The sequence below is a fragment of the Capsicum annuum genome, chromosome 9 (genome assembly GCF_002878395.1).
Source record: "Capsicum annuum cultivar UCD-10X-F1 chromosome 9, UCD10Xv1.1, whole genome shotgun sequence".
Lineage (NCBI taxonomy): Eukaryota > Viridiplantae > Streptophyta > Magnoliopsida > Solanales > Solanaceae > Capsicum > Capsicum annuum.
The window spans coordinates 129,785,288-129,794,882 of record NC_061119.1 but is presented as its reverse complement, the minus strand read 5'-3'; positions in this window follow the sequence as shown (position 1 = coordinate 129,794,882).

Sequence of the window (9,595 nt, the reverse complement as noted above, 5' to 3'; positions counted from 1 at the left end):
CATTAGCAACGGACCAAATGGAGGACCGTCAGACTTGTGATGGACCATCACTTTAGCTATCACTTTGGACTCAGGTTTTATAATTTTGAAGTTTAAATCCTTTTTGACTAGGAACATATAAATACCCAATTTTAGATTTTATGAGAGGTCTCTTATCTATTATTAGGGTTTTCCATACTGAAACTACATCGTTACGTAGTTTTTCTCTAAGATTCATTGGAGGTTAATGGATCTAGATTCCTTTATCATATTTTCTCTTAAAGATTGAAGAACAATAATTTTGACTTTTGTAAGTAAACTTTGAATTAATTTATAAAAAACATAGTGGTTTCATCTCTTTGTTGGGTGGAAATGTGTGGCTAAGCTCCCATTACTAGGGTTATGGAAGCCTTGATGTGAAAATCTGATTTAGGGTTGCGAATCTAGTAGATTCCCATGAGTAATTGATATTGCATAAACTCTTCTTCACTTTAATGACTTTTCTTGGTTGCAAACTTGAAAAGTAGACCCAAAAACAACACTTGTTCAAATAGAAAAGTGCTTGTTTGGAAAATAAAGGGTTTATATAAATCTAAAGGCTTTAACCATTGGATAGAGGGTAGATGTCTTAACCAGATCAACCCATGTGAGATTATAGTTGAATTAATACTACGTTCCTTGAGTTTGAAAGAATTAAGGGATAAGTTACTCATTTAGGTTGATAAACTAGTAGGTAAACAATAGAATTCAGTTACACTTTCAATAAGAATTGTTCATTAGGACTCCAAAATAGTTCACAACCCTAACTAATTAAGCATCTTGGTAACCATAACTCTAGTTTGACTTCTCTTATTGAATTACTATTAGCAATATAACCTATAGTTTGATTACTTTCTGTGACAAACATTTGAATATAATTGATAAATCACAATCCCCCTCTATTCTGGAACCCTTGATCAATAGTCTAATAACAACCATAACACTTAGTGAGCATAGTATGCCTTGTGGAATTTGACACCTAACCCAATTGGGTCTATATTTGACAATGACTTCTTACACTTTCTAACGAGTGTTGTAATTTAGGTGTATTAGTAGGAATTGACCATTCTTCAACTCCTCCTGCTCTATCATTGCGAGCTTTCATACATATAAAGTATATATTTTATGTTTTTGGTTCTCTTATGTCTCAAACTATTTAGATTTATTTTAGCTATAGTCGGGGTCATGTCCCGACGCTTTATTGATATTTAGATTTGGTTCATTGTTTAGAAGGCTTTGTTTGGACTACTATAATTATTAGGCAGTGTTAGTTGGTTATTTAGCATGTCGTCGGTTGGTGGTTATAGACATAATTTGAATTTTCTTATATTTGTTGCACGCTATCTTGTTATATGTTTAGAATTCATTAGACATTAGGGTGTCTTGTGGTTGTCCAATTAGTTGTATCAGTAATCTTTGGTCCAAGTGGGACTTGAGATACTTGTCACAACCAGGACCTAGTTTGGGTCTTAACAAAGATGGTATCAAAGCCTACGTTTGGTATCATTGGGTATCCAAAAATATCGTGCCTAGTAGAGACTCATTTATGGGTGTCTAACACACTGCATTTATAAAGGAGAGGATACGAGGAATTTAGGAATGTTTCCCTTTCTTGTTGTTCAGTTTCAATCTATAGAGTCTAAAGTCTTGAATATCTTCTAATTTTTATGTGTTCACTTTTTAGATCATGCCTCCTAGAAGATCTAATGCTCGCGGCAACTCTTCTGTCCCATCTAAGGAGAATGTGGATAGAGCTCATACAACTCTATACATTCAAACCCGATTGAGGGTCACTGCATCTGATTACCCTAAGGGAGCTCTACTAATTCCCCTTATCCCAATTGGTTGCCTCTCAGAATGTTTGTGTTGCTTTTGTTTCCCCATCATCTGAGGCTACTAGGGTTGGACAATTCATGAGGTTGAGTCCTCTTGTATTCACTTTCGCTAAAGTTGAGGAATATCCTTAAAATCTTATTAATGAGATGGAAAAGATCTACTACATGATGCATGCTACTAACATGGCAGGTGTAAAGTTCATTGCTTATCAATTGAAGGATGTGGTGTACTAATGGTATAAGAAGTGGGACCAGTCTATGGGTAATAATTCTAAGTCCAGTTTATGGGATAATTTTTCTATGCTTTCCTTGACCGCTTCTTTCCTAAGGATTAAAGGAAGAATAAGGATAAAGAATTTGTATATGAATCCAAAGCAAGGCAGAATATCAGTAAAGAAGTATGCCTTGAAGTTTCATCAGTTATCGCATTATGCCCCTGAATTGGTGTCTAGCATGAGCACTAAAATAAGGAAGTTTACTTCAAGGTTATCTCGTGATTGATCTTGGAGAGCAAGGCTGCCTTAATGAACAAGGATATGGACATCTCTAGACATATGTTGTATATACAACAACTGGAAAAAGAAAAGAAGAAGTAAGTGGATATGAGTGAAAGGAAGAATTAGAATTTTCATTATTCAAATCAGGGTAAAGGTCAGCAGCAGAGTGTTAGAGATGGTAGAAAATGGTTTAAGAAGAAGTGGGGCAATTTGAGTTCCTACTCTACAACTAGTGCTCCTTATCTGAAGTCATCAGGTGGCTATTATTCTTAGTATGATAGTGGATTTAAGGCACTAGAATCCCAGTCGCAAGCAAGTTGGTCTCAATCAGCTCTGTCATATCTTCTATGTAGATTTTGCAGTTAGATGCAACCTGGGTTTGTAAGAAAGAGAAGAATAAATGCTTTAAATATGGTTAAACTTCTTATCTGTAGAGAGATTATCCTTCTAATTTTGTTTCTGGGGTGAATAAGATTCCTATTGCTACTTCATATGCCCTTGCACCAAAGGATGCTATTTCTATTTCTAGCCCCATTACTGATTAGAACCGTTTGTATGCTCTTACCGCTCGCCAGGGTTCTAAGAAGTCCCTCGATGTTGTTATTGGTATGCTTAAAATATTTTCTCATGATGTATATTGTTTAGCTGATCTTGAGTCTACTCTCTCTTATGTGACCCCTTAAGTGGCTATTCATTTTGACTTTGATACTGAATGTATTTCCAACCCTTTCTTTGTATCCACCATGAAAGGTGATTCTATTATGTCTAGAAGGTTCTATATGGGTTTTGTAATGTTGGTTCATAGTGGGGAGACCTTGGTGGATCTAATAGAGTTGGACATGTTAGACTTTGATGTGATTTTACAGATGGATTGGTTACATTCGTTCTATGCATCTATCAATTGTCTGACCCAAAGGGTCAGTTTCCATTTCCAAAATGAGTTGGTAATAGAATGGAAAGGTAGCTCCCCAGTGCCTAAGAAGAGGTTTATTTTGTATCTTAATGCTCGGAAATAGGTTTCCAGAGGATTCCTTTATCACTTAGTGCATGTTAAGGATTCTAAATTTGAAGGTCTTTCTTTAATATTGTCCCTGTGGTCTATGAATTCCTTGATATGTTCCTCGATGACCTTCCTAGTGAATCTCTTAATAGGGAAATTGATTTTGGGATTGATCTTCTTTTGGACACTCATGCTATCTTTATTCCTCCTTACAAATTGGCTCTGGATGAGTTAAAGGAGCTCATTGAGCATTTGAAAGATCATCTTGATAAGGATTTTATCCATCCTAGTGTGTCTTCATAGGGTTCTTTTATTCTCTTCATACGTAAGAAGGATAGTTGCCTTAAATGTGTATTAATTACCGGCAATTTAATAAGGAGATGGTAAAGAATAAGTACCCTCATTCGAGAATATATAACTTGTTTAATTAGCTTCAGGGTGTTAAATTCTTCTCCAAGATTGATCTTTGATTTCGGTACCATCAGTAGAAGATTAGGGAGATGGATATCCCTAAGACTACTTTTCGAACCCTATAAGGTCACTTTGGGTTTGTGGTTATGTCTTTTGGCTTGACCAATGCTCTAACAACATTTATAGATCTTAAGAATTGATTTTTCCATTAGTTCTTAGACTTGTTTGTGATTTTCTTTCTTGATGATAGTTTGGTATATTCTAAGAGTGGGTAGATTATATCAATCACCTTTGCCTTGTGTTGCAGACCCTAAAGAATTTGCGGTAGTATGCATAGTTTTTTAAGTGTGAGTTCTGGTTGAATTCTGTGACATATCTAGGTTATGTTATTTCTAGTGAAGGGATCATGGTTGAACCAAAGAAGGTTGCGATGGTTAATAAGTGGCTTAGACCCGCGACTCCATCCGATATTTCGAGCATTTTGGGTTTGGCCTGCTACTATTAAGGGGTTTGTGAAGAGTTTCTCTTCTACTGCATCCTCGTTGACTAAGTTGACTCGAGAAAAGGTAAAATTACTATGGTCTGATGATTGTGAGGGTAGTTTTGAGAAGCCAAAGGTTAATTTAAATTTGTCTTCAATCTTGACTCTAGCTGAAGGCACTAATGGTTTTGTTACCTAGTGTGATGCGTCCTGAGTACAACTGAATTGCCTATTGATGCAGCATGGTAAAGTGGTTACTTATACTTTTAGACAGTTGAATATTCATGAGAATAATTATCCGACTCGTGATTTGGAATTGTTAGCTGTGGTGTTTGCATCAATGATCTGGAGGCATTATTTTTTGGGAGGTCCATGTTGATATTTATTCTGATCATAAGAGCTTGCAATATGTGTTCACCCAAAAGCAATTGAATCTCAGGAAAAGGAGATGGCTCAAGTTTATCAAGGACTATGACATAAGTCTTCACTATCATCCAGATAAAGCTAACGTGGTTGTTGATGCTCTTAGCAGGTTGTCCATGTGAAGCTTGTCTTATATGGATGAGGATAAGCGGAATTTAGTAAAGGATATTCATCGTTTGGCTAATCTTGGAGTTTGTCTCTTTTATTCTAAGGATGGTGTTGTAATTGGTCAAGAGGTGGTGAATTCATCTCTTGGTGCTGATGTAAAAGAGAAAAAAGTGTTGGATCTTATCTTGATACAAATCAAGAATGATGTAGGTACACAGAAAGTGATGGTTTTTGAGATTGGTGGTGATGGTATCTTGAGATACCAAGCAGACTGTGTGTTCTCAATGTTGATGGGTTATGAGAAAGAATTTTGGCTGAAGCTCATGATTCATGTTATACTATTTATCCTGGTTTAACAAAAATGTATCAAGATCTCAAAGAAATTTATTGGTGGACTAATATGAAGTGGGATATGAAAAATTTTATGGCAAAGTGTATACAGTGTTAGCAAGTGAAGGTAGAGCATTTAAGGCCTGGTAGGTTGACTCAAGAGATTAAGCTGTCAGTATTGAAATAGGAGATCATTAATATGGATTTTCTTATCAGTCTCCCATGGTCTTGCCAAAAATTTAATTTGATTTGGGTCATCGTGGATAGGATGACTAAGTATAATCAGTTCTTACCAGTGAGGACAAATTTCTCTTCTAAAAATTATGCCAAGTTGTGCATTGAGGAGATTGTGAAATTGCATGGCACCCCAATATCCATCATATCTGATTAGGGTACTCAGTTCTTATCTCACTTTTGGAGGTCATACAGTAAGGTTTGGGGACTAAGGTGACCCGTAGTACCGCTTTCCACCCATAGAGGGATGGGCAAGTGAAAAGGAAATTCAGGTCTTAGAAGATATGCTTCGAGTTTCTATATTTGATTATGGGGGTGGTTGGGTTGACCACTTGCCTCTGATAGAATTTGCCTACAACAACAATTATCACTCTAGCATTGGTATGGCTCCGTTTGAGGCCTTATATGGTAGGAGTTATAGGTCTCTTATTGGTTGGTTTGAGGTTGGTAAAAATAAGTTGTTTGGCCTTGATTTCTTTCACCAAGCTATGGAGAAGGAAAAAATAATTCGGGATAGACTTAAGGCCACCCAAAGTTGCCCAAAGTCCATGCAGATATGAGGCAGAGGGAGTTAAAATTAAGTATTAGTGATTGGGTGTTCTTAAAGGTGTCTCTCGTGAAGGTAGTAATGCGGTTCGGTAAGAAAGGAAAGCTTAGTCCCAGTTATATTGGTCTATATTTGGTTGTGGAAAACATTGGAAGGGTCACTTATGAAATAGATATGCTTGAACTTTATTCATTCAGTGTTTCATATTTTGATGTTAAGGAAATATGTGGATGATCCTTCAATGGTTGTTCCTTTAAAGGAGAAGGGTATATGGATTGCTTATTCTATGAGGAGGTCCTAGTTGAGATGTTGGATCGGCAAGTCCATCATTTGTGGACCAAGGATATGGCTTTTGTAAAGGTTCTTTAGAGGAACCAAAAGGTTGAAGAAGCTACTTGGGAAGCCGGGGAGGAAATGAAGTTCAAGTATATATTCTTGTTTCCCATTCCAAAAAATCATGCTTAAGGTATTTGTATTCCTTACCATCTTTGTTTTCTGACTTTGTTACAGAAAAGAGTGATTTCCTTGGCATCTTAGTTTTCTATCTTTGTTAATGGTAAGAGTAGAGGTAAGTGAAGTCACATTGTTCTAATAAATACCTTTTCCTATCATTTGAGGATGAATGATCCTAAGGGGGTGTATGTAACGCCCTAGGTTTTTAGGACTCAAAAATTCTCTGTGTCCTGAGCTTTCTCTCCTGGAAACGACTTATCTGACTATAAATAATGTGTCTTGATGGGTCAGGTGACCCTAGTTGTATGGTGTCCAATGAATGGTATTTGAGTTGTTGTCTTGGGTATGACTTAGGAATATGAGTCGTAATGACTCATAACGAGTCATTTGGAGGGATTCATAACCAAATCAAAAATTTAGTGTCTCAGTTCTACTTTGAGTATAAGTGGCCCACTATGATCCATAAGGACTTGTTATGAGTCATTAGGTGCAAATTGTAGGATGTCCTATGTTTACCCAAATGAATTCTGTGTTGACTACAACTAGACCCTACGAGTCATAGGGTCCTATTACGAGTCGTACCAGTGAGTGATAGGGTTAACTGTGTGAGGGGGTCCTAGAGACTATTTTAGTTCCAACTCATGGTGAGGAGTCATAAGGAGTGGCTACGAGGTACTGATTGACTCTTAGTCAAGGGCAACACTTTCCTAGCTTTTAAGTTTAAGGCATTCCAGACCTTTCCCTTCTTACCCAAATTAAAACCCACATCTTATAACCCTTTAAGGTGTCATTAGAACTTATAAATAATCTAAGTAACTTCTCAAACACTCCAAAAGGGTCACTAAATTTCCTCTAGCAAGTTAATCTAGGGTTTCATCAAGTTGGTCATCTAAGGACTCAAGGGTCGATTTCTCCAAAAATTTCTTGGTGTTTAAGGCATGTAACTCTTCCCTTATTGTTAATTTGAAGCGTGTGTTTTAAAGTATTACTCTTGAGATGTTTGTGATGGTTTTGAAACAAAGGTTAGGAGTTTTGGATGTTTATGAATTGTATAATATTTCTCATGGTTTATATATAATTTTCATGCTTAGATTATGGTTTTGAACGTGTTGGTGTATGGGTACGGTGAATGAAATAGTGAATTGTCATTTTCCCAAACTTATGACTTTTGAAGTGGTTATGACCCCAACCCCATAGTGTGAAATCGGTTTTAATTATGAGAAATGTAGGAATTTATAAATTTGAACTAGTTTTGAACTATTTCATGATATAAAGAGGTATTTGAAATACAATGGTATGATTTAATGAGCTGAGGTATTTGGTGATTCCCCCACCTTGTATTAATGAACAAAGGGTGTTATTCTCCCCAAGTTAGTGGAAATTGTTTTTTGCGTGTTGTTATTACCTTACAGGTGTAGTTGGCATGACGAGACCAATAATGTATGCCTTAATGTGAAAGATGGTTCAATGAATGGAAATGTGTAATATTTTTTTTAATTGGTCTTTAATAAGGATTGTATAGACGAGTCGTGAAAGTTGAGGTCCGAGTAACTGATACTGGAAACCGCATTTGCCAATGCGGGGGTCAAAGTGACCAGGGAAGTTTGAGTCCCACTCATTATTACTTCACGATTAGGGAGGTTTGAGTCACCCTCTTTATTATTTCACAATTAGGGATGTTTGAGTCCCCCATAAATCATTACATTGCCCGGTGCTTAAGTTACCTTAGTATAAGAATAGGAGGTTTGAGTCCCACGTGCATATATATGATATTATTCTCTAGTTCATACAACTACACGCACTGGGGCCAGACTAAGGGGTGACAGCTGGGTCCAATATAGCCTGTCTGTACATGTTAAGATGGTTGAGCTACACAATTCCGCATAAAGTTGTAAGTGCAAATTAAACCTTGTTCACTATCCCGGCATGTGAAGCATATATGTATATGCAATTGATTATGTGCATTGGTTTTGAATGATTTTAAATTGTTGACCATGACATTATGGTATCCTTATCCCTAAGTTACATGCTAGTGTTCACCGCGCTAACTATCTTTGGATGTTGTATCCCTACGCGATGCACAAATTGCTCATACTTTTACTTTTCCCGCTGAATAATTAGGATTTAGGATTAGCTTATGAGTTGACACTGAAGTGGTGAGCTTCCATACATCAGAAGTCTACATTTTATGTTTTGGGTTCTCTTATGTCTAACACTATTTAGAATTATTTTGGACATAGTGGAGGTATGTTCTGATACTTTATTGATATTCAGTTTTGGTTTATTGTTTAGAAGACTTTTTGTGGACTATTATCATTTTTAGGCGATGTGGATTGATTGTTAGCCCGATCATCAGTCGGTGGTTATAGACTTGATTTGAATTTCCTTAAGTTTGTTACACGTTATCTTGATATATATTTGTAATTCATCAAACATTAGGGTGTGTTATGCTTGGTCTGATTAGGTGCAGGGGGTGATCTCCGATCTATGTGGGACTTTAGATACTCATCACGGCCAAGCCCTAGTTCGAGTCATGATAGTGACAAAATTAGGTGTCATACCTTGAAGACCAGAGGCTCAAAAGCAGGTAACAGAAGACTCTTTCACGTACTAAGGGAAGCTACAGTCCGTAGGTACCACCTACAATCCGTAGGCGACCAAAGTAAGTTCAATAGGTCCAAGTACAGAGAGTTTCAGGAGTTGTGCATGAAGTCTGGCCCTTACTTAGGACCACCTATGGTCCAAAGGTAGTACCAACAGTCATTAGGTGTCCTAAGTAAGTGGCCACGACCTCAATTTTCCTTTTTTGTTTAGGTTTTGATTTTCAAGGATTCCTTCTAATCTATAAATACCCTTTTGGTATTTTGTAGTTAGTTTACACACCCTTAACAGTTACAAATATATGTTTGATTCCAAGATTTGAATTTGATCTTTGGATTACTTTATTCTTAATTTTAATTGATAATTCATTTACAGACTTTGGGTTTTACTACTTGATAATTGTGAAATTGGTTAATGTTTTTCATTCTAAATTTTGTTGATTGTTTCACAAGCATAAGCGGTTAAAGCTATTACATAGGATTATGGGAACTCTGGCATATTGACGAAGTAGGGGATGTGCTAAGTTGTTCTGAACCAGTGTCTTTCCATGTATTGTATTATCTTTGGTTTAATAGATGTCTTAGCGGTTGCAAACATTAAGATCCTACCTAAAATATCACTACTTACTCCAGAAGAGGAGTAATGACTAGGAAAATT